At 37.4% G+C, this 26,561-nt stretch overlaps 1 protein-coding gene across 5 annotated transcripts in view; it reads left to right on the top strand.

Annotated features, from left to right (window-relative positions):
• Nucleotides 1-26,561, top strand: part of LCOR (ligand dependent nuclear receptor corepressor) — a 138,456-nt gene that overhangs the window by 15,171 nt on the left and 96,724 nt on the right. The gene's annotated exons all lie outside the window — the stretch shown is intronic.

Genomic DNA, 26,561 nt, shown 5'->3' with positions numbered 1-26,561 from the left:
TTAGAGTTCTTTTTTTAAAGTGTTATTGTATTAATTGTTTTCTTTTGGCTCATTTTAATCAGTTTATAAACGTGTTTTTGTAATATTGATGTTATAGTATACATTTTTCTTCTGATTCTGCTTATTTAATTCTACATCAGTTCTCACAAGTCTTTCAACATCTTTTGATGGAAAACCAATTTGCTTTCAGAAATGAAAAAATTGATAATTTCAGGTAATCCACAATTTAATTCAACTAGCAAGTTATAGTACCTAAAATGTTTAGTTTCATTTTCAGTAACATCTTGATCTAGTAAAAGAGGCTGTGTTTGTATTAGAAATAAAATATATATGCAAGCTCCAATTTAATTTTTCTTTCACCTTTTCCAAATTTTTTTATTGTGTAGGCAAGTTGTGATTTTTTTTTGAGGCACTTTCTGATAACGCACACACAAATACATTCCCATGAAGTGTACCTTTTCCTTCTTTTTCTTTCACGTACACATAGCAGATATTATGTGCAGTTTTTGTTGAGTTAAATTTTACTCCCTTTTCTTATTTTTTTTCTCAGACATTTATTAAGTACCTGCTGTGTACCAGGTGCTATGCTAAGCACCTTTGTTCTCAGTTAAGCCCAGTTTGAATTAAAAATAATCTCCTGGTTTCTGCCTTTAGGTTATTGCCATAAAAACAGGATATCCTAAGTATTTTCTACTCTATCATGCTACATCTTTTTCTGGATGCTTACTTTAGCTACTGAGGCCTTTTCTGTTGGAGAAAGAGCACCTACATTAGGTGATAGTTTGTATGTTAGCTCTTCTGATAGAATACTAGCTCTTCAAAGGTGGGGGGTATACATTTTGTGTCTATATCCCTACTACCTAATACAGAGTAGGCACTTAATTAAATGCTTTTCCTTCAAGAGGTGGGGTAGGAACATTTTGGCTTACTTTTTGTGACTTAGGTTCAGAAGTCTGACCCTGGTACAGTGGTGACTCATTTTTACCACTTGTTTGGACTTTCATAAAGCATTCTAGTTCCTGTTTGCTTCTTTTTGGGGTTGGGGTGGAGGCAAGGATGTTGTTTAAGCTTCTGTGGATTGATTCCATTGATGATATTTCATCAATAGTAAATCCTCCCTTCAACAATGCAGATTAATTATGTCACTTAATAGTCAGAGTTGCCTGGAACTGAGAGGAATGGCTTACTCATAGTTAGCTCACTACTAGTATATGTCAGAAATAGGACTTGAACCTGGATGTTTCTGACTCTAGGGCTGGTCCTCTGTCTGCTCTGCCTTGATGCCTCTCTTTATCTTTAGTGATTCTTTTTAACATGGGGAGGAGTGAGAGCTTTGTCTTCCCTCTTCAGTGGTACTTCCAATTTAACCACTTGTATATGTTACCCAGTAATGGAAAGGGGAGCTAAGGCCTGATCCCCACCCAACAACTTTTCTCATGCCCTTTAAGGAAGGACTGGGCTAGAGCTGCCTCCCTTCTCCCCCCCCCCCCACCCCCGCACGTACATCGTGAGGATATAACCACTGTTTTGCAAAACCAGAATTTACTGCAGCTTAAAAATTCCTTTTTCAGGAAGTATGAAAGAACATGATTATAAAGGACAATAATCTCTGATTTACTTGGAGGTAAGTGAGTCTAGACTATAGGCAAGACTGCCTGCCTGCTGCTGCTTGGAAATTCTTTTATTCTTTTATTCTTCCCTACTTGAATCCCTATCAGATTCCCCACTGTCACTGTTCTAAACATTTTCCATTTTCATTAATCTGCCATTATTGAACAGATGATATCATTTCTTATTTTACTGAGGTAATAGAGGCCTTCTGACTGGAGGAAGGTTGAAGGCAGTTCCTCTTGTTTTCGAAATTTCTCTCTTTCACCTGTTGTCATGGAGGAAAATTTATTTTTCTTCCCTTCCAAGGCTAGCCTGGCCACCTCTGTTCTTGATTGTATTCCTTCCCATGGGACCTTTTGTCAGTTCTCTCTGTTTAATCTCTCACCTTTAACTTCTTCCCTTCAGCCTCCAAATTTGCTTAATCATTCCCAATGTCCCCAAAACAAACTATCTTACCCTCTCTCCATCCTTACACTAATCAACATTTCCAAATTTGCAATTTATGCTAAATGCCTCTGTTCCTTCACCACTCTGTTCCTCTATCCCTGACGATGTAATTTCATACTCTTACTACCTTAATGAAACAGCTCTCTTGAAGGTTATAGATAACTACCTTTTTACCAACTAGAATGGCCTTGGTTAGTCCACATTAGAATTTCAGAGCTATGAAGGACCCAAAAGATATTTGTATCCAACTCTGAAGCCGTTACTTTCTGTTTATTTTGTATATGTTTTGTATTTACTTATGCGTGTATAAGTTACTTCTCAGCAGATTGTGAGCTCCTGGTTTTTGTGTGTTTGTATCTCTACACTTAGCGGTGCCTGAGATATAGCAGATGCTTTATACGTGTTTATCAAATTGAATTGAGTTCCTGTCTTCTTTATAGAACTTGACATTATTCAAAGAGGAATAATTTTTAGATAGGGAAGGGACACCTCTTCCTTGAAATTTTCTTTGCCTTTAATTCCCCAGCATATCACACTTTTTTCCTTACCTCAGATTATCTTGTCTCTTTTTGACAATACTTAAATATTGTTGCTTCCCAAGCATAAGCCCTTTTTTCTCTACAGACTCTTCCCCCTTAACAGTTTCATTCTAGCTTGTAACTTTACCTGTCATTTCTATGTAGATTACTTCCTAAACTATGCCTAGCCTCTTTTGAAAGCTCAGCTTTTGTATTTTCTAATTGCCTATTAGATAGTTCTACCTGGATGGTTCACAGGTACCTCAAATTCAATGTATCCAAAACTGAGCTTTGTAGATAACCATTGTACATAATAAGTTTTTTGTAATCTCTACTAGTCTTCAAAGTGATCTATTCTTTATTTTCTGAACAAATCCTATGCTTTGCCTTCACACCTTTTCATCACAACCTGTGTAAATCCTACTTATCCTTCAAGATCCAGCTAAAATCTTCTTTCCCTGTGTCTTCTGGACTTCTATGGGACCTTGAACCAATCTTATGGCACTTTTTCTTCATTGTATTATAGTTATGTGTACATGTTATATCTCCTTTTACTTGATTGTAAGCTCATTTAGAACAACAGCCATTTACTAATTTAATTTCTTCATCCCCTCTCATAGCGTCTGACTCAGATGTTTAATTGTTATTTTTTTAATGAATAAGTTGAATGGGCCGTGAATGCCTAGAATGCTACTTTGTTTTTGGTTAGAAGAAAAAGATGCTGCCAGAGCAAAGCTGTGAGAATTCATCTATTAGAGACCATAGTGATGAGGGCTTGAACTAGGATAGCGACCATGTGAATATTGAGAGGAGATGGGTTAGAAAGATGATCTGGAAGAAGAATTGACAAAGACTTCACAACTGTTTGGATGTATTGGGGAAGGGTGGGAGTGAACTTAAGGATGACTCCCTAAGTCAGGAACTTTTGGTGACTGAGAATGGTGGCGTTATCAATACAAATAGGGAAATGTGGAAGGAGGGTATGCATTTTGGGGGATTAGATGGTCCCTGAGGGCTTGTATAGAAGTCCATTTATGGATTTATGCATGAGGACTTCAAGGAGAAATTAGGAGGACTTGATCATGCCAAGAAATTGGCATGTGGTGTGTTTTGGCACACTTAAAACTGGGAACACAATAGGAGGCAGGAGTAGCAAGAGAAGGACAGGTTGGTACCCACTTTCACTTTGAGGCAGTAGCAAACACCTTGAAAGCCAGATAAGTATATAATCAGGGATATTGCCACAGAATAATCTTTCTTTAGGCTGTGCCAAGGAGTCTAGGGAAAGGAGGTTGTCCCTGAGACTCTAGTTCCAATTTCTGGTTTCATACCTCTTATGAAGCAGGGCAGCTCAGGGGTTCTGAAGAAGGATACATTTTTTTATAGTGAAGAGGAAAGTATTGCTTAGACACATCTAATTGGTTTCCCATGTCTGACACAGGCAGAGAATTACCAGTTAATTTGCCTGGTTGTATGTGAGATGCAGAGTTCTAGACATAAAAGATTCTGGACTAGAGAGGAGCAGGTTCCAGGCAGGAGAATGGAGCACAGGTAGAATAAAAACAGTCTAAGACAGACTATGCCTGTAAAAGTAGATTCTTTTCCTGCTACCACATGTCCTTTACAGCTTGGATATTGCATAATTTTGTGGTTTCCATAGATGGGTTTTTGTTCAGTGATTTTCAGTTTCAGTTGAGATGTCTGTAAGATGATCGAATTCTGTCATGGATGTTTTGTGAAAAGTACAAATGATAGAAGGATTTCATGTAAGTGGTAAAGTCTGCTGGTAGTGTAAATAATAGCCCATATATATATATATTTTTTATTCTGTTCAACTCTTATTCTGCCTTTCTAAAAGTCCTCTGACCATTGTGCTGAAAACCTTCCTTTAGAGCTCTTGACATTGTGTGGTTACCAGTGAAGCATACTGGTCATCTTTTTTCTCTTGTTCTTGCTACATGACTGGCCCACTTCCTTTTCTATCATCCTGAAAATATATGGTGAGAAAAGGAGTTGGATTGGTGAGGTAGCAAGAGCAAATGGTAACAAATCAGCAGTTGGTTCTGGTAATGGTATCAGCAGAATGTTAAGTCTTAGAAAAAGGCTTTTATCTCGTTGAATAGATTTCTAGGGGAACTATGAGTCATCTGACAGGATGAGAAAGCAAGGATGAACAGGTTAGGATCACAGATTATTTGAAGTATCGATGACAGGGCAATAGTATACTATGCTGGGTTAGAGGGTGGATAAATCTAAAACATGCAAAAAAACACTGCTTGCCCCTTTTGATGTTATATGAAAGATTTGGTCGTTAGGGACAGGCAGAAAGTTCTTGGAATGGCATTTCCACAAAAGTGACTAGGAAACTTCATGACTGTTGGAATTGTTTTAGTCCCCTTTCTTCATTAATACACCCTCATTACCTGAGAGGTAAGAGAAATAGTAGAATATGTTCCTGTGGCACATGCTTCTGTATTGTATAGTTAGTGAAATGGGCAACTGTAACTTTCTTGAAGTTTGTAAAAGTCAACTCTGTGAAGCTTGGTAATATGCCTTCAGCCAGTGAGAAGACTGGAAATATACCTTATATTAAATGACATTCATCAGTATTTGTAATCACAATTTAATGAGACCTTGATTGTACATTGGCTTTAGTATTATGTTAATCTTAGGTAATGGTTCCTGGAAAGACATTTTATTGGCAATGTTTATTGTATGTTTTGTATTCCTGAGAACTTTTTAAGTTCTGGGAGGTCAAAATGTTAATATTTCGCAACTTATTGTACTAAACTACTTATTGTACAACTAATGATACCAAACTCAGCAAGAAACATATATTTTTACCCTTTTGTGCTAGGCACTCTTGAATCTTTGTCCCTACCTTTTAGAATTTATAATTCATGTGGATATTTATGTAAGAGACCATTAGGATAAAAACATTAACATTTTAGTTCTATGATAGTAAGTTCCAAAGGATCATATGGTTTTAAAATGTGTATGATGATGGACTTTTATTAATTTGTTAAATTGAATATTTGTTTCAATTGGCAGAGCCACCTAAATTCTTTTTTATTTTTTTTGCCAGGCAATGAGGGTTAAGTGACTTGCCCAGGGTTCACACAGCTAGTGTCAAGTATCTGAGGCTGGATTTGAACTCAGGTCCTCCTGAATCCAGGGCCTGTGCTTTATCCACTGTGCCACCTAGCTGCCTGTAAATTTTATATATATATATATATATGAAATGTCACTGTATAAAACAATTAGTTTGGATTTCATAATCCATTACTAGTTGCATCTTAACTTTTTGTTTTAATTGTAGGACATGAGAGTATGTAAATAAACCCAAGGTATCATACCCATACCTACTGGAAGCAGGAAATATTATTGAGGACTTGCATAATTATGTGATCATATTTCTTGGACCTGATAAAATGTTGAAAGAACCCCATGGTTTGTAGACACAAAACTACATACATACCATATCAACAGGATGTAATGTGCCTTTTAAATTGATCATTTTATACATAATTAGGGTTGGACTTTTCACTTATATGTTGGAAACCAGTAAAAAATATTACCTTATTTATATGGTTGGGGGACCAGATAAGTATATAATTGGGGTAGAAGCTATGGAATCTTTGTGTCTGGATGGCATGAAAAAAAATAGTTAAGTGGTCCTTTAATATGTAAGAAGGCTTTATTTAGACCTGTGAGTCTAAATGGGTTTAAGAAGCCTACATGCCACAGAATAAGAATAATTTACAGGTATTAACAAAATATTTCAGAAAATCACTAGCACACAAGTTGCAAAAATAAGTGGAGTAATAAGACATTGATGGGATAACTATTGCTTTTTTGCTTTTTTTTTGGTAAAACAATTGGAGTTAAATGACTTGCCCAGGGTCACACATCTAGTAAGTGCAACTATTGCTTTTAAAATTTTCATATACTTAGATATTGTGGGAGATAAATGAATGAAATATTTTTCAGTTGGTGAAACCTCTCCTACAGTGATCTGCCCCAAGTTTTTGTTATTATTATTGAAACTTAATTTAAAGAGGAAACAAACAATATAAAATCCCTTTTATTATAGTCTTCTTCTATACTTCTTCTAAGTCTATACCAATAGTAATATAATCTCTGGCAATTCTGCCAATCGAGAAAGAATTTGAGCTTGGATGCAGTGGTAGTATGTCCAGCTTACCTTAGCTCTTAAAGTTTGTAGAGATTATCTCTAGATTGTCAATAAGTATGGTAAAATTTTTCTTCCACAACTTGCTTTTACTGAGTCATACTAAGTCATGACTTATCACAGAGTTATAATCTTTGGCATCAGAGGGAATACCTGAACTGATGTAATCACCAGTCTTGAAGTGTTGATAGCTTTCCTCCACCAATGGAATAGAAAGAATGATAGAAATAAAAAACATTTGTGGAGGAGATCACTTCACAATGTTTTTACTAGTTAGACTGCTAAGTGGCTCAGTGGATAACTTGGAATCAGGAAGAAGACTTTAAATTCTGATTTAGACACCTGTTGCCTGTGTATCACTGAACAGGTCACTTAACCTCTCTCAACCTCAGTTTCTTAAGCACTTAAGCCCTCCAGAGGGCTGTTAGGAAGACCAATTGAGATAACATATGTAAAGCATTTTGTATACCTTAAAGCACACTATATAAACATTATCATTATTATTAATGAATTGGGAAGTGATTGGTTGATATTAATGGAACTCTGAGTGAGAGGATAATTGGCTACCCATTTTTGAGGGCCCTTTTTTATAAATTTCGAACTGCTTTTAAGATTGATTAATCAGGGGCAGTTAGGTGGCGCAGTGGATAGAGCACCGGCCTTGGAGTCAGGAGTACCTGAGTTCAAATCCAGCCTCAGACACTTAACACTTACTTAACTGTGTGACCCTGGGCAAGTCACTTAACCCCAATTGCCTCACTTTAAAAAAAAAAAAAGATTGATTAATCAGCATGTAAGCTATACATATGTTTGGCTTTTTTTTCCCCTCAAAAATATTTTAAAGAATTATGCAGTATAACTGAGTCAAATTTATAAAAGCAAGCTATTCCCCAAATGACGAATGGTCAAAGGCTGTGAACAGACAGTTTTTCAAAGAAATCAAAGCTATAAATATCAAATGAAAAAATGCTTTAAATCACTAATAGAGATGTAAATTAAAAAAACTCTAAGGTACCACCTCATGCCCATCAGACTGTCTAATATGACAGAAAAGGAAGATGACAAATCTGGTGGATATGTGGTGAAATGGGGACACTAATGCCTTGTTGGTGGAGCTGTGAATTTTGGTCTAACCATTCTGGAGAACAATTTGAAACTATACCCAAAGGACTATAAAACTTCGTATCCTTTGACTAGAAATACCACTACTAGGTCTATACTCCAAAGAGATCAAAGAAAAAGGACTTATATGTACAAAACTATAGCAGATCTTTTTCTGGTGGCAAAGAATAGGAAATCAAGGGGCTGCCTATTAATTGGAGGATGTCTGAACAAGTAATGGTATATGATTGTGATGGAATGCTTTTGTGCTATAAAGGGAGAATGGTTTTAGAAAAACCTAGGAAGACATGAACTAATTCAAAGTGAAGTGAGCAGAAACTTATAATGATGATCAACTATGAAAGACTTAGCTACTCTTTTCAATACCATGCTCTAGGACAATTCAAAATGACTCATGATGCAAAGTGCTATCCACCTTCAGAGAAAAAAAAGAACTGACAAATTCTGAATGCAGATTGAAGCATATTGGTTTTTTCTTTCTTTATTTTTCTTGCCTTTTTTTCTTTCCAGCATTAGAAATATGTTTTCCATGACATCACATATATAATGCTTGTCATCTCAGAGAGTGGGAGAGGGACAGGAGGGATACAGAGAATTTGGAACTTGTAATGATTGGAATGATGGCCACTTGCTGGAGACTTACTGAAGGAAAGCTCCGCCTTGAGGAGAAGGCGCCTGAGGGCAAGACATGTGGTTTTTCTTTGGCGTCAGGAAGTGACCTTTGCTTGTGGAAGGAAGAAGGGGCAAGGCTGGCGTGGAGAAGGGAGCTAAAGATGCCCTCTCCCTTTGATAAATAGATGAATCTAGGCCTTTTTCTCTCTCGTCACCAAATTCTTATTCTCCTTAATAAATGCTTTTAAGTCTTAACTCTTGCTAAAGCTTATAATTTATTGGCGACCACTCATTAGATATTTTAGACAGATTAGCTAGAATTTTAGCCCCTTACAGACTCAAAAAAAACCAACTGTTAAATTTTAAAAAATTATGCAGTAGGTTTTGTAAAACTATTTACAACAACTTTTTCATCTGAATCTGTGCTCTTGTCAGTCATTACTTAGCAAATTGCCCAGAGAAAATAAACTTTTTGTGAATCTAAACATTCTTGCTTGTAAGTACGGAATAAAGTGGTTGAGTGACTGAGTATCATCAAACTAGCCCACTAATGCCACTCTGTATATTGGCTGGTTCTAGACAACCATGTACTTTACTTTAGCTTCATATACCTTCCAGCTATCAGGCCATCTCATCTTCTCTTGCCTACAGTTGTCCAAATGTCTTCTCTACTCCTACCCTTTTTTTGCCCTTCCCCTTGCACCTCCCCCAAAACAAAGCCCTTTTTATGTGTTGTTTTTCCAAATTAGAATGTAAGCTTCTTCAGGACAGGAACTTTTTCTTAATATTTGTATCCCCAGTACTTAGAACTGTGCCTGGCACATACATAATAAATGCTTAGTGTTTTTTCATCCATTCATATGGATTAAGAAGTGGGGTGGGAAGAGTTGTCATCAGCCAAATCTCTTGGATCCAAGATTGAGAGATGTATTATTATTATTTGACAGGCTTAGGGAATAACTATCATATTATGGCTTTGAAGTTGTAAAGATACTTTCACATCTAAAACACAAATCTCTTATGGTCTTTTATTAAACAACCCTCTCAGAACCATGGTTGTTTTAAAAAAAAAAGTCTATCCCCTGCAACATGTAAATAATAGTAATAGTAATAATAACTTACATTTAAAGTTTGCAGAATGTTTTTGTCATTAAAAACTTTGTCTAGGGGCAGGTAATATAAATATTGTACTTATTTTACAGATGAGGAACTACCCTGTAGTGGCTAAGCAATTTGCTTGTGGCTATACATTATGTAAATATCTGAGTCAGGATTCAAATCCAGGTCTTCTAATTTCCAAGTGCTATACTCTATCCGGCACACCAAATCAACCATGTGAAAAGTTAAGGAATCTTGTCATAATATGAGCAAACCTTCAGTTTTCAAATTCAATGAAGAAACCCTCTGTTCTTAGACCTTTTTAATAAGCTGTAGCTTCCCTTGAATTTCAGCAACTTTACAATATCTTCTCCATTTGGGCATGAGTATCTTTTGGTAGGAATTTATAATGGCAAAAGTCAGTCCTTTTATTGAAAAATAGTTATAAAATAATATTACTGTTAAAGTAAAAAAAAAAAAAACACCATAGAGCCATTGTCAGTATTGCAAGGGATAAGTGTATTTCATCCCCCCCTTACCCCCCCCCCCCTCCCCAAATGACCTTTCTTTCTCTACTTCAAAATTTCTGGCAGTTTATATCACCTGGGAACTTCCATTACTGCAAGAACAGAAGCAGAGTTTATAGGTAAAAGACTAGAAGAGAGATAAAAAGAGATGGTAGTAGACATATTTTGTTGACGCAGTGACCCTAGGACAATTAGTTGCTGCCCAGAGTAAATGGAAGAAAGTAGGAGTGATCCATTGGCGGCGGGGTGGGGGTGGGGGAGTACAGTTTGAGGAGGTAAGATGATTTTTACAAGTAGGTTTTTAACTTGGATAGTTCTATAATTGATTTGAATGTTTATAGCATGTTGTATTAGTGGGAACTTTATATTAGCAAAAACTTGAGGATCCTTTACAACTCCTTGTGTGTTTTTCCTGAGTTTGATAGCTAAACAGAGCAATTATGATTCTTTAATATTATAATTGAATATTGAATTATTATGATTGAAGTCTAAGTTTTAGCCTACTTGACATTTTGTTTTAGTTTATCTCACAACTTTTGAAGGAGTTAACTAATAAGAAACCATCTTGATGAATATATCCAGTCTTAGTTGCTCTTATGTATTAGAGAATGTTCCCATGGGCACCTCAATATCAATATGTCCAAAACAGAGCTCAAGGTCTTTCCTCTCCTCTTAAATTCTCCATTTACTGTCAAGGGCACCATAATCCTCCCATTTATCTAGGTTTGCAACTTTAGTGTCATCCTCTGCTTCTCAATTTTCATCCCACATATCCATTCAGTTGTCCTTTTTGTTTCTACCTTCACATTATCTTTCATATACTTGCTCTTCTGTCCACTAACACGGCATTGTTCAAGGCTCTCATTCCCTTTTATGTGGACTATCATGATAGCCTTCTAATTGGTCTCCCTCCCTCTCTGCCCTGTCTCCACTGCAATTTGTACTCCATACAGTTGCCAAAGCATTCTCCCTAAAGCATTAAATCTCTGTCTTTGTGTGCTCTGTAAACTTGTGCTTTTATTATTCCTTAATGCTGGCCAGTCATTTTACTCCCCATACTAGTTTCATCAGTAAAAATTTCCTGAACTGACTCTTTTCCACAGGTTTTTAGATATTTAAAGGATCTAAACAAAAATTTAAAAATCCTAATCTTCTAGGTTGATGTCAAATGGAGAGAGGCCTTTATTGATATTTCACAGAGGTCTTTTTCATTGATTTGGACAAAAGACATAGATGTAGCCTGCTTATTATTTTCTGACTTGAAGTTGGGAAAAGGTAGTTAATTGATTCAGTGGCAGAATTGATATCCAAAAATGTTCCTGAAAAGCTGTAATAATGGACGAAGTCTAATAAAATAACAAATGTAAAATTTGCATTTAGTTTCACATGATTAACTACATGGTTTAGAATTGAGAAATTTGACTTACTAGTAGTTCTTGTTGAAAAAGTTTATGAATTTTAGTGAATTCTAAGTTTATTAAGACTTGGTGACAAAATATTAACAACTGCAGTAGTAAGGTGAACATAATCGTAGGCTGCATTCAATTCATTATCCTGAAAGAAGGTCCTGATAATCCCATGGGGGTCTGCTCTGATTAAACCATATCTAGAGTATTGTCTCAGTGCCACTTTTGAATGTTTAGATTTTGGGTCCTTGGATTTCGTATAGCTCTATCTTTTTGTTTTGTTTTGCAGGGCAATGAAGGTTAAGTGACTTGCCCAGGGTCACACAGCTAGTGTTAAGTTTCTGAGGCCACATTTGAACTCAAGTCCTCCTGAATCCAGGGCCTGTGCTTTATCCACTGTGCTACCTTGCTGCCACCCATATAGCTCTACATTATGCCATTAAGGTGGTTCTTTTCCTACACTGGCAATGGACAGCAGCCTCTTTTTATAGTTAGGGTCGAGGTAATAGAGAGGGTAGACATTCATATTTTTTAGTCCTTTCTCTTCTTTTTTTTGTGCTTGCACTGCCTATTCCTATTCCTGTTCTACATCTTGAGCATCTTTCTTTTTCTTTAGTCTAGGAATTTCTGGGATTCCTGTCCTTTGAGATGGTATGTGAAGCTCCCTTTTCCTTGTCTGTCTTCTATATTATCAATACTACCAATAAGTAAATCAAGTATTTATTAAATCCTCAACATTAATCAGCCAGAAGGCATTGTGTTAAATCTGGGGATACAAAAACAAAAGTGAAACAGTCCTTGCCTTTGAAGAAGCCTGTGTTCTAATGGGGAGGAAAGAGAGGCACACATGCACACATATAGATAAAGAATAGAACTAAAGGGATCAGGGAAGGAAGGTTTCCTGTAGAGGGTGTCACTTGGGCTGAATTTTAAAGGAAATGGGAGATTTCAAAAGGGAGGTGAGTGGGCATGACATGAATGATGATCCAGTGAAGAAGTCAGGTTGGAGGATAAGCAGGAGAGAGCAGTAGTACCAGGCTACAACACTAGTATTTTGTAACAGTCGCTCCTATGCTTTGTTATCATTTAAGTATATTACATAGTTAAACTATAGCCAATTCCTAGGAAAGTAGGAAAAAAGGGACAAAACCGGTAATTTTTTCTAAGTACAAACCTATGATTTTGCCACCAGGTGGTGCTGGTGCATAGGTTAGGGCAAAATGTTAACTTAGATGTGTTTCTTTGCACATTTTGGAAAATGGAGATTGAGGCTGAATATAATTGAGAAATGAAGTTTGTGTTTTCTAGTAACTTGGATAAGAAAATTCTGTGTGAGGACACGATAATTGCATTGTCATCATTCCCCCAGACATAAAGAATGGCCTTCTTTTACTGGTAGTCCCAGCTTCTGGTTCACTTCTTTGGCCTGTGAATCATTTTCTTAGGGATGATATTGGACCTAGGTAAGAAGTCACTCATTCTGAAATAGCATATCTGAAAGAATATATAATTTGCACCAGGGATCCCATTTCATAACTGAAATTTTCAGTTAACTTGTTCCTAGTTATGTGCCCTAGAGTTAAAATGAGATCTACCAAAACCCCTTAAACCAAAAATACTTAACCTAGGATGCTTAATTTTGAAAAAAGATTTTTAAAAAAAATTGGTTTCTTTATATTATGCTATATACTGGATGTCATAGAAGCTTTGGTTCGGCTTTATGCGATTAAAGCTTAAAATGGCATTGACACTTTTGGGATACACTGTTTTTAAACTTTACCAGGCTATAGCCAAAGGGATTTGTGACACAAAAAAGGTTAAGAACTCCTGCTTTTAGGCATATTTGTCTCTAATGGCAGTTACTAAGCCTTTATCTCTCTCCCTTAATGCTGATGTCTTCCCTCTAAGATGATCTCCAGTTTATCCTATATATATATTATTTATACATGTTCACTTGTCTCCCCTGTTAGATTGTGAATTCCTTGAGGGCAAAGACTTTGTTTTGTTTTGTTTTGCTTTGCTTTGCTTAGGGGTTTTGTTTTTTTTTTTTTGGTCTGTCTTTTTATCTTCCAGTGCTTAGTAAAATGCCTGGTATAAAGTAGGCACTCACTGCTTGTTGACTCAACATTTCATGATGTTTCGTTTTTCCCCTATATCTATAGAGTCTCAGGGTTGGAAGCTTCAGTCCACCAAAGGAATAGGCTGATTCTCAAGGGCAGAGAACAATATAGTAAACATTTAATTGCTTCCCCTCCCCTCCCCCCAACCCCCAAATAGCTAAACTCCACCTCAGGTATAAAGCAGTGTTTAGTAATTCCACCTCAAGATAAAAAATTGTTTTCTTTTACAATAATATCCATCATGTTAAATTTTTAGGTTTTCAGGTGAAGAAACTAAGGTATCTCAGACTAATCTTAGAATTGCAATGGATCTGCGAAATAATCTAGTCTAACCTCATGTAGTTTAGGAATCATTTCTATAATATCCCTGATGGGTTATTTATCCTTACCTTACTGTCTGTGATGGGGACTTTGGTACTTAATGATGTAATCCATTCCATAGCTGTACAACTCAAAAATTTTTCCTAATATTGAGTTGAAATCTACCTCCTTGTAAGTTCTACTCTGGGTTTGCTTTTTAACACAAGAAGAGCCAGGCATGTCTATTGAGGCAAACATTTTATTATAATTTTACTTTGTAATAAAAATGTTCACCCTAATCCCCCCTCCCCCCACTTCATGCAGTAGAAAGAAATGTACTGTGTGAGTGTAGCTTGATCCTTCCAGGTACTCTTAAATTCTGGTTCTTCTAGTTAAGCACAAATCAACACAGAAGAATCTATTTCTTCCACTGGACAGCCCTTCAGATACTTCAAGACGGCTATCATTATTTAATCTTTTCTCTGATCCTCCTTAAGGATCCACATCGATTAGGTAACCTCTTCAAACCTCAGTTTCCTAATCTGAAAATGGGAATGGGGAAAACAATAGTTGTAGCACTTAATCACAGGGATTTTGTAAGAATCAGCTGAGTTAATATTATGTATATGGTTTTGCAAACCTTAAAAGCACTATGGAACTATCATTCTTTCTTGGTCTAGAGTTCTACCCTATTGAAATAGTTTCAAACTCTGATTTTGTTATCCAGCATGTTAGCTATCCTTCCCAGCTTTGTGTGATCTGCATTTGGTATGTATATCTTCAAGTGTCTTAATCAGTAGATAGAAATGTTAAGATAGTGCCATTGACTGTTCTGTGACATACAGAACATTTCCCTTTAATTGACATCAATCTATTCATTAACCACAACTTTAGATGTTGATGTTTTATGATATATTAAGTTACTTAAAATTACTTCCCAGTTTTTCTTTTCCACAAGAAGATATAAGAGAGTTTATGGCTTAGCTTTCTTACCATTCATTTTACTAAAGATGAACAGATTATATAACTAGCTAGAGCCTGCAAAATTAAGCTGACATCAGTTTTTGCCATTGTGTTAAACTGGCCTGTTTGCAAATATGCAGCTTGAGATTTCAGCTAATACTAGCTAGTTTCTTGTTTTACGTGATACAGAGCTTCCCCTTTTGTACTATATGTTCTTTGGTCTGTAAATCATCATGTTCCCTTATGTACTGTTTGAAATTCCATTGTACTCATTCCGTTTATGCACCTAGGACTTATATAAGATCTGTGAAACTGCTGCTCAAGCTTCCCTTATCTTTTTTTTTTATATACAGCGAGTTTATACTCTGAGCATAATAAACTTCTTAAAATCATATTTCTGTGTCATTGATTGTATAATTGGTAGTAGTGCTTGTCAATAAATCTTGGACAATTTTTGTCACAAATACAATGAAAGTTTAGGGGCCCACCTTTCCTCATCTACCTATAGGCAGACAGGCACAGGAGCCTTAGGAGTGGTAGCACCTTTACACTTCCCTCTTACACTGGTCCTGCTTCTAGCCCAGCATTCACAGCCATCATCGGGGAAGCCACTCCTCTGGAGTGGGAGGTCTGTCATTCCTACCAACAGGGAGGCAAGCCAGCTTAGCTACAGCAGGAAAGCATCCTGAGGAGAGAGAGTAGCCACCACTTTGACCAGCATCTCCCCTCAGACCCTGATGAGAACCAGCCAAGAATTTGAACATGAGAACCTTGGGAAGAGCACTGCTTCCAGCCTAGTGCCCTCAACCACCATCCAGGCAGATGTTACTCCTGTGGAAATGCTCCTGTAGGAGCTATGGCCACAGCTACTAAAAGACCCCCCCCAAAAAAGTTATTCTTCCCAAAGTCCTTGATACTGTCAAATGGTTCAACATCAGAAACTTATCATCTTGTCAATGGAAAAAATGATGTTAAAAAGGCGTTAACATTTATTTTGTGGCTGTACTGTAAGGCTCATGGAGCCTTTCTATCTGATTTGCAGCTGAAACTTTCTCTATGTGTTGTCTCCCCAATTAGAGAGTTCCTTGAAAGCAGGAACTGTTTTACTTTTCAGTGGTTTACTTAGTGCTTTGTACATAGTAAGCACTCAATAAATACTTTATTAATTCATTGATAAATTCAAATGCATTAATGAAATAAAAATATCTTCCTTTAGTAGATTATGTTCACTTACCAGTCTAGTAACCCTATCAGAAAAAGAAATTAAATTAGCTTGGAATAACTTTTAACAAGACCAAGCTGACCCCTAGTGAACACTACTTTTTCAAGCAAAACATTTCAAATAAACCAATAAAACATTTATTTTTATTTTATTTATTTATATATTTTTTGCGGGGCCTTTTGGGGGGGGGCAATGAAGGTTAAGTGACTTGCCCAGGGTCACACAGCTAGTAAGTGTCAAGTGTCTGAAGTCGAATTTGAACTCAGGTCCTCCTGAATCCAGGGCAGGTACTTTATCCACTGTACCACCTAGCTGCCTTCTCCAACAAAACATTTAGTTGGAGTTACTGTCAATTAAACTGACCTACTGTTTCTTTAAGTCTCCCTTTTCCCCCTTTTGTTTTCTCAACTCTAAAGTTCCAGCCCCTTTTCCATTTTTAATGATTTCTGACAGTAGGGACTCACTTAAAGGAACTAGGTTCTGTCTCATTGTCTTCACACATTGTTTCATGTTCTCAGGTCTGATGAAACAGTTTTTCTCTTTTTGCAAACATTCCAAGTTATTATTTATTTTGCGTTCTTTTCTTTTTACATTTTGAGTTCCAACTTCTCTTCCTCCCTCTCCCACCCACTTAGGAGGCAAGCAATATGACATCAGTTTTACATGTGAAATTATGCAAAACTTGTTTCCGTATTAGCCATTTTTTTTGTTTTGTGTGTGTGGTTTTTTTAAAGCAAGAAAAATAGAGTTATACTTCAGTTTACACTCAGTTCATCAGTAATCTCTCTGAAGGTGGAAAGAATTTTTTCATCATGAGTTTTTAAGATTGGGGGCAGGGCTGGAAAAGATGGAAATAAAATCACTTATTTATATTACACCATCTACTCACACAAAACCAAACCAAAAAGGCCAGTAAGCAAAGGTGGTCCGTGTAAGTTTCAAAAGACAGGGAATTAGTTTTTGCTCTTTAATGAGGGTAGAATTAATTTTTTTCCCCAAAGGCAGTAGGTACACCCATCATGTATCTCTTTATTATGTTCTATTTAACCTATAACTTTAATTCTTTGAAGATGGATATTCTATAATTCTTCTGCCATATAGCATCTTTTGAAAGAGTATTGTAGTTCAAAAGATGAGAACTGTTTCAGAAAGAAGTTTGGGAGTCATGGAAAGGAATGAGTACTTTCTCATGCCATCAGACCTTCTCTCATTCAATTCTGGGCCCAGATCATCCTCCATCTCCTCTGTCCCAGGTCTACATGTGCATGCATGCATGCATTTTGATGGACTACCTGAGCTGGTCATCCATATACATATCATAATACATATGTTCATTTTTCTTCTGATTGTTTTTTCTTTTGTTGATAGGCTGACCTCTTGAATAATTGTAAAGCTCATTTAGAAGTCTCCCAATTATCTGGTCTGATAGAATCATCAGGTGCCATCAGGGAAACAATACCTTATCTGTAGTCTAGCTTCTTAAACTGTGGTTCTCCACCCCATATGGGGTGGTGTAACTGAATGTGGGGGTTGCAAAAAATTTGGCAAGAGTAAAAGGTTATGTATACCTATTTTATACACCTATAAAACCCAGGGTTGCATAAAAATTCAAAAAGGGGTTGTGAGTGGAAAAAGTTTAAGAAGCCCTGATTTATAGGAAATCCTATTTGAACTCTAGTGCACATCTTGCATGACAGTAGCAAACGTAATTTCCTGATTTACCTCCTGATTTTTATATCTCAGTTTTTTAAAAGTTTAGACTTATGATTGTTTTTTTGTTTTGTTTTGCAGAGCAGTGCAGGTTAAGTGACTTGCCCAGGGTCACACAGCTACTAAGTGTCAGGTGTCTGAGGCCGGATTTGAACTCAGGTCCTCCTGAATCCAGGGCTGGTGCGTTATCTACTATGCCACCTAGCTGCCCCCTAGACCTGCGATTGTTGTGAACTCCCAATATGGTCATTCCTTTTGGTGATAGATATTGGCAGTACTTTTCTGTGACTTTCTTGTAGTCTTAGAGAGTTTCCTGGAATATTAGGTATTAAATAGCTTGGCCATATATAGTATATCAGAGGCACAACTTGAACCAGATCTTCTTGACTCATGTTGATTTTCTGTCCACTGTGCTCACATGGCCTTTTGTCAAGTAATCTTGATAATGTGTGGGGGACTCTTTATACTAAGAGTGGCTGTAAGTCAAAATGTTTCCTTTTTATAAGCACTAAATAAGAATGGTTGATCTTGCATTCTTTCTATCTTTCAATCGTGTGTCTTTAAAAGTGGGGACTCCTGAAGATTTTTAGTTGTAAAAACTTGATTTCCCTTTTTTATAGTTTCTTCAAGGATGCCCTAAATACATGTGTAAATTTTGTTTTTGTTATCTGAATTTGTTACTTCATAAATATAGGGAACTTCTGTGAGGAACCCCTCTAAATCAATGGAGACCAGCACCTGCTCTGCAATTTACAGTGTTAAAGAATTGTATGGGGTATTGAGACATTCAGCAGTTTATGTAGGGGCCACTGCCTCTAAACAGAGACAGGACTTGAACCTAGGCCATCCTGATTTTGAGACTCAGACTACCTTTATCATGTGTTAATTGTTCTCACAATTTGTAGAGGTGGGGAAAATTATGTAGCTCATTTATAGCCTTACTCTAACTTTTTCCCCCCTAGTAATAACCGTGGTTCTCCACCCATCCCCAGTTGTATCTTCTGCTCTTTCAGATAGCACTGGATTTATTTCTTTAATGCCCTCAAAATTGTATCATCTCCAGCATGGAAAGTTCTCTTATGAATACTTGGTCATCTCGTTCAGCTAACCTTTTTATCTTTTCCTTTTGTGTTATTTCTACTTTTTCTTACAGCACATTGGAAGGAGACTGGCTTGTTGGAGTTCCAATGTGGTGGTTCCATTGTCATTGGTACAGGAAAAAGGTTTGTTCTAGAAATCTTGACCGATCTTCCCATTTTTCCTACACAAGGCCTTTACTGATCCCCTCCATTGTTACTGCCGTCTTCTTCCCCTGAAACTACTATTTCATTTATAAGTATTCTATCTGAAATTCCTTTATCTGACCAAAATCTATTGTCATTCCACCTTTCCCTCCACCTTGAATCTTCAGCCCCACAGTAGTCTGCATTCCCTCAGACTCTTCTTTCCCAGAGTGTCACCTCTGAGCTAGTTACAGTCTCCTCTTTCCCATATTGTCTCTTTGATGAATCAGTTCAACTCTACATTGGTCTTTTCTCTTGAGGCTATGGCCCCCTTATTTTATTGCTGATCTTGCCTTACCTTAAGGCAAATACCTTAGCCTATAGGTATTTCCACTAACTGCTGCCTTTACTCCTTTTACACTTCCCTAATTAAATTGCTATCCTGTTCATCACAGTGGCTCTTCAAATCTTTTCATCCCTTCTCAAACTTTCTATGGGTCTTCCATCCTGACCTATCATGTCAGCTGAGAGCATTGCCTCATATTTTACTGAAAAAAAAAAATTGAGGCCATTTGCTGAGAGCTTGTTCTTCTCCCTTTTTCCTCATCTCACATCACCCAGATGCCTTCTGTTAATACTTCCATCTTTACCCCTGTCTCACATAAGATTGTCTTTCATGCCAAGGAAAAGATTTTAATTTATGTGCATAGATATATACATGTATGTACACATACACACATACTCTATACAGTTTTACTTGGTGATCTCATCAGCTCCTATGGATTCAATTATTATTTTTATGCTGATTTTTTAAATAAATAAAAGTCTTTTATTATTTTCCAGTTACATATAAGGATAGTTTTCAACATAGGATTTTTAGTTCCAAATTTTTCTCCCACCCTCTCTTCCCTTCCTCCTCCCCTAGATGGAAAGCAGTCACAATTAAACATATTTCTGCATTAGTCATGTTATGAAAGAAGAATCAGAGCACCAGGGGAAAACCTCAAAGGAAAAAAAAAACAGCCCCAAAGTAGAAACAGTATGGTTCAATCTGCATTCATAATTCACAGTTCTTTTTTTCTGGATGTGGAGAGCATTTTCCATCATGAGTCCTTTGGAATTATCTTGGATCATTGTATTCCTGAGAAGATCCAAGTCTATCACCATTGTTCATCACATAGTGTTGCTGTTACTGTGTACAATGCTCTCCTGGTTTTGCTCCTCTCAGTTAGCATCAGTTCATCTAAGTCCTTCCAGGTTTCTCTGAACTCTCCTCTTGCTCATTTTTTTTTTTTTTTTTTTTGCGAGGCAATGAGGGTTAAGTGACTTGCCCAGGGTCACACAGCTAGTAAGTGTCAAGTGTCTGAGGCCGGATTTGAACTCAGGTACTCCTGACTCCAGGGCCGGTGCATTATCCACTGCGCCACCTAGCCGCCCCCCCTCTTGCTCATTTTTTCTTACAGCACAGTAGTATTCCATTACATTCTGTTAAGGGCTACAATTCTAGCTGAACTGTGTAAAATATCTAATGAGTGGTCGCCAATAAATTATAAGCTTTAGCAAGAGTTAGACTTTTAAGCATTTATTAAGGAGAATAAGAATTTGGTAAAGAGAGAGAGAAAGGCCTAGATTCCTATCTATTAAAGGGAGAGCACATTTCTAGCTCCGCTCTCCACCAGAGTCCTCAGGAAAGAGAGCCAGAGTCAGCGCCAGTCTCTTCCTTCCTCCTCCCACTAGTCCCCGTCGCTTCCTGACGCCAAAGAAAAGACTCCTGTTCTTGCCCTCAAAGACCTTCCCTTCATGGGCAGAACTCTTCTACAGTAAGTCTCCAGCAGGTGGCGTTATTCCAATCGTTACAGTTCATATACCACAACTTGTTCAACCATTCCCCAATTGATGGGCATTCCCTCGATTTCCAATTCTTTGCCACCACAAAGAGAGCTGCTATAAATATTTTTGTACAAGTGGGTCCTTTTCCCTCTTCTATGATCTCTTTGGCATATAGACCTAGCAGTGGTACCACAGGGTCAAAGGATATGAATAGTCCCATAGCCCTTTGGGCATAGTTCCAAATTGCTCTCTAGGTTCGTTGGATTAGTTCATAGCTCCACCAACAATGTATTAGCATTCCAATTTTTCCACAGGTTCTCCAACATTTATTATTTTCCTTTTTTGTCATATTAGCCAATCTGATAGGTGTGAGGTGGTACCTCGAAGTTGTTTTAATTTTCATTTCTCTGATCGTTAGTGGTTTAGAGCATTTTTTAATATGGCAATAGATAGCTTTGATTTCTTATGCTGATGATTTTTTTTTTTGGTGAGGCAATTGGGGTTAAGTGACTTGCCCGGGATCACACAGCTAGTAAGTGTTAAGTGTCTGAGGCTGGATTTGAACTCAGGTCCTCCTGAATCCAGGGCCAGTGCTCTATCCACTGTGCCACCTAGCTGCCCCATGCTGATGATTTTTAAATCCACTGATCCAGCTCTAACCTTTTTTCTGACCCTCAGTCTTACATCACCTGTTGGACATCTTGGATTAGATGACATCTTAAAAACTTAACATGTCCAAAAGTTACTATTGAAGTCACCACTATCCTCAAGGTCACTCAGGCTTAAAACCTAGGTGGTGTCCTCAACTCTTCACTCCCCTCCTCTGCATCCAGTCTCTTTTCTCCCCTGACACTGCATACAGTAACAAATTAACTTACATTCTTTATCATTGTTTTGTGTTAGTCTGTATGCTCCTTGAGGACATGAAGAGTAGGTTTTACTCTTATGTGTCATTTAATTAATTTCAGCAAGCATTTATTAAGTATCTACTATGATCCAGGCATTGTAAGAGGTACTGGTCATAGGATAGGCACTGGAGATAGAGAAAAACAAGAGTTAGTACTAAGTATACTATAATAGCTAGTTAATATATTAAGGACCACTAATTTCACATGACACAGATTAGCACCTCGATAACTTAGGAGATGATTGTTGAAAGTTGTGATCAGTGAAGAATTGACCACCTTTCAGGTTTTGTCAAACCAGGTGACAAACCTTTCTGAATTTAGGGTGATCTTAAAGCAGATATATAGTTCATCCCTAGTCCCATACTTGAGGACATTCCAGCTTTGTAAAATCTGCCAGTGCTAGCACTCTGTTGGCAGACTATTCGAGAAACCAGGACCATCTGAGTGCCACACATGGAGGTATTATGGTAAGACTGAAGTGGAGGAACATAATATGTCATAAAGAAAAGAGTGCTGGATTTGTAATTCCAGGTTCCATAGCCTGCCTCTAAGCACCTATTAGCTGTATGGTACTGGACAAGTCACTTAACCATGATGATCCTTATTTCCTTTCTCAGAAAGAGACCATAAACATTGTCTTGTCCAGTCCTCTCATATTACAGGTGAGGAAACTGAAACCTGGACAAGTTAAATGGCTTGTCCATGGTCATATGAGAAATTACTAGCAGAACTAGGTCTCTTTCAGTGCTTTTTTTTCTACTGTGCCATGCTGTCTTCCAAAACAAACCTTGCTTCAATTCAATACATAATTCTCCATTGAGAGAACTTAAGAAACTCACTAAAACACAAATAGTTCTTTTTTTTTTTTAAGTGAGGCAGTTGGGGTTAAGTGACTTGCCCAGGGTCACACAGCTAGTAAGTGTTAAGTGTCTGAGGCTGGATTTGAACTCAGGTACTCCTGACTCCAGGGCCAGTGCTCTATCCACTACACCACCTAGCTGCCCCAAATAGTTCTTTAATAGTAATCAGCTTACTACAAAACATTGACACTTGAATTTCTAGCCCGTGTAGACCTAAAGTTTCAAAGTTTCAATATGCTTTTTATCTGCTTCAGCCTTTAGCACATTTCAAATAATTCATTACTAGTAATTGTTATTTTTCCCAAGTATAAATAGTGGTCCTGTAAATTGTAGACCTCAGTAAATATAATCACAGATTGATAGATATGTCAGTGTTGGTAAGAAAAATATTTTATGGAATGAATGTAAATGTTAAAGCCCTATGAAAATACTTGATTTTATCAAAACGTGTTAACAAATTGAAAAGATGTTCATTTGAGAACTGTCCAATGATCATTTTGTTTCAAGATGGCAGATTGCATCATAAATTCAACTTGATTGTTCTTTGCTCCTGTTCAGTAGACAAATCCTACCCTTGGGTGGGCTTTCAACCATGGAGTAGAGGGGGAAATGCTATAATTGAAACTTGTGGTAGGCACAAGCTGAAGAAATAGTATGCATTTATCATTGCAAACTCATAGCAGTGTATTTTCACAATAGCCATGCCACTTATTATGTACGTTTTGAGGAAAGACCAGTAAGTAAAATGTGTAACTCCTGGGAAAAGACTTACTCAAAACTACTCTCTTTGAAGATAATTTTGAATCTAAATGAAATGAAAAATTCTTAGTTTTATTCTACAGAGTTAAGATATCTCAGTAGTAATCAATATTATTTCTACTGCAACATAATTTTGACTATCCTTTAGAGGCCCCCTACAATGTGTTCTGAACCAGTTTCTATATCAGATCTTTATTCTTGAAAGGAGTGAGCTGGACTTTGAAGAAGCATATATTTCATCCTTTCCCTTCCCACTGTCATTGCCGTAATCCAAGCCTTCATTGCCATCCTATCTGTTGGCTTTTTGCAATAACTTTCCAACAGGCCTTATTCTTTCTACTCTTCTCTCCCTCCCCCACCCGTCTACCCTTTCTTTTCTGCCAAACTGATCTTCTCTATGCATAGTCCTGATTTTACTGCTCTTTCCGTTGAAACCCTTTGTCTTTACTTATTCCCTACTGAGCAAAGTTCAAATTCTCATCTCATTTCATCTTTTTCAGCCTTGGGTTTTCTCACCCATATCTTTTTGCTCATAATATGCCCTCCCTTTGTTCTATTAGTTGTTGAATTCTTACATTTCCTTTAAAATCTAAATCAAATGCTACCTTCTTTCCAGGAAGCTTCCAGACACTAGCTATGTGACCCTGGGCAAGTCACTTAACTGTTTTCCTCAGTTTCTTCGTCTGTAGAATGAGCTGGAGAAGGAAATGGCAAACCACTCCAGTATCTTTGTGAAGAAAACCCCAAAATAAAGAGTCAGACTACTAAAATGACCAAAGATGATCATCATCATTGCACTTACCTATTACTTTGGTGACCTGGACCACCTTTTAGACAGTAGGAATCATTATTGTTTGTTCACTAAACTACCACAGTGCTCTGCACATAATCAGTACTTATTAAATATTTTAGTTGAGTTGAATTGAAGCTTTCTGCACCTTCAGACTTAGATTATTTCCTCTTCCAAATTCCTGTGAAACTTCTTTATAATGTTTATTTTTGCTCTTAATCTAGGGCCATGGATGATGAGGAAGATAACATTTTTGTATCCCCCTTTAGAATGTTTAAACCTGAGTGGTTCATTGAAGTTTTATTTCAAAGTTACTACTTTTTGGTTGAATGAATAAATTTAAAAGGCTTGTGCTATAATTTAATATTTTAAACTATTGTCTAAACCAAAATTATCTTTGGGAACACATCTGTGAATTCATAAAATGAAGTTCTTTTAACAAGTTCAACCATGCATCCCTGTGACAAGTAAAACTGTTATATGCTAGGCAGTGAAGATTAAAACAGTTCTTGTTCTCAAGCAATTTATATTTTACTAGGAAAATATAGCATTTTCACAAATAAATAAATGTGGGATGTATACTAAGTAAACAGGCAGTATACAGGGATGGGGCGGGCAGAAAGGCAGGGATCACTAGCAACTAGAAAAATCAAGAAAAACTTGGGAGGAGGTGGCACTTTGGCTCAGCCTTGAAGAGCGTTAGGGTTTGGGGGAGGGGACATTCCAAATATTAGGAGATAAACTGTTCAAAAGGGAAGATATTTTATCTCCCTTTTGCATTTCTCTCTCCAGCATAGCATTCAAGGGTTCTTGTCTGCCTTGTACTTCAGTGGAATTCTGCCTTAGGAGCATTTCTGGTATCACAGTATACTTTGGGGCCAGACCTGTTCCATCTCTTGTCCCTCCCATTCTGTCAGGGCCTTCTCAAGAGTGATTAAGATAACCTGTTTTCCAGCCAGACTCTCCTCCCTGGTTCCCTCCTACTTTGAGGTAGGCCTTTCAGTACCTCCTGGGGCAATACATTACTACTTATTACCAGGTTGAACTTGAAGAGGTGATCCGCACAATCTATCTACAGACCACTCTGTTTCCTTCAACAGACTTTTCCAACAATAATAGTCTTTCTGGATTCACTCTCATAGTATACTCCCATCCCCTTACATTTGCCTCATCCCAGTGCTTCTGAACCTGACCATCTTCTGATATACAAACCAGTTTCCCCACCACCAACCTGCTGCTGGTTCACTCCCAGCTACCTTGACTATATCCTAACCTTAAGATCCTACTTTAGATCACCTGCACTTCCTCTTTAACCCACAAATATGGTCATATTTTTTATTTTGTTATCACTCAAGTGTTCTACTTCCTTGGTCACAAACTCTGAAATCCCTTTATCTGATTATAAGCTTTATCATTCAGTCTTTCCTAATGTCTTATGACCCTTAATCCTGTTCTTTGTTCTCTCTCTGAAATTCATTTCCTCTACCCCTAAATTCCTTCTTAAACTATCATCCCTATATTTTTCTTCCCTTCCCTATCTCAACCGCTTTGGTGAGCCACCTTAACTCTTCACAATCCTCCATTCTAAACTCCTTATTCCTTCGAACACTGGAGTATGACCTCCATCTTCCTCCTTTACTACTATTCATTTGTTGCTGAGTAGAACTGGAGAAAATCATGTTGAAGTACTGATTGTGTTCACTACAAGTTTATGTAACCTAATCCCAGATTGGGGTTAGAGGTAGTTAGATGATTCAATGGATAGAGAGCTGGGCCTGGAGTCAGGAAGATCTTGAGTTCAAACCTCCCTTCACATGCTTACTAGCTGTCTGACACTGGGCAAGTCACTTAACCTCTATTTGAATTAATCTACTGGGGAAGGAAATGGCAAATCACTCCAGTATCTTTGCTAAGGAAACAGGAAGGACAGCATTGTCAAGCTGTGGTCAAGGGGGGGTCATGAAGAGCTGGACATGCCTAAACAACAGATCCTAGTGGGGCCCTCACTACAGCCAGGAAACCATTTGAATGTACCTCACTGCCTGACTATCCCTCTCTTCACATGGCCTTTGCACACCTTCTCTCCTGCATTCAGTTATCTCTATTCAATATATTGCTGTCTCTTGGCAGATTTCCACATATATGTATATATACACATACACATATATGTTTGCATGCATACACATACACACACACCTTCCTCTAGTCTCTCTCTCCCAAAGTCCCAGTCCTTCTTTACCTTCTCTATTTAGATGTCCCTTAGGTATCTCAAACTCATAATGTCTAAAACAGGACTCATCTTTCCTCCCAAACTCCTTCTTCTTTACCATAGAGGGGGTACCA

This window comes from Dromiciops gliroides, chromosome 2 (assembly GCF_019393635.1).
Source record: "Dromiciops gliroides isolate mDroGli1 chromosome 2, mDroGli1.pri, whole genome shotgun sequence".
Classification (NCBI taxonomy): domain Eukaryota; kingdom Metazoa; phylum Chordata; class Mammalia; order Microbiotheria; family Microbiotheriidae; genus Dromiciops; species Dromiciops gliroides.
The sequence above is the reverse complement of the archived record's forward strand: the minus strand, read 5'-3'. Positions and strand labels throughout refer to the sequence as shown.